The sequence below is a fragment of the Penaeus monodon genome, chromosome 34 (assembly GCF_015228065.2).
Source record: "Penaeus monodon isolate SGIC_2016 chromosome 34, NSTDA_Pmon_1, whole genome shotgun sequence".
Classification (NCBI taxonomy): Eukaryota; Metazoa; Arthropoda; class Malacostraca; order Decapoda; family Penaeidae; genus Penaeus; species Penaeus monodon.
In genome coordinates, this window is record NC_051419.1 from 25,521,543 (window position 1) to 25,521,754 (window position 212).

Sequence of the window (212 nt, forward strand, 5' to 3'; positions counted from 1 at the left end):
TTAGATGAAGGGGGAAGTTAAAAGTGAAGGGGGGTGGAGGGAGACGAGCGTGAAGAGGGGGGGGATAGGGGTGGGGAGGTAAGGCAGATCGTGAGGGTGATAATATCGAGAGATTTTTTCCACTTATTCTGTTACCTATTTTCGTTTTCTTTTATATACATATTTTAACCAAAGAAATATTTACGTACACAAAACTATAAATCTTTCTTTCT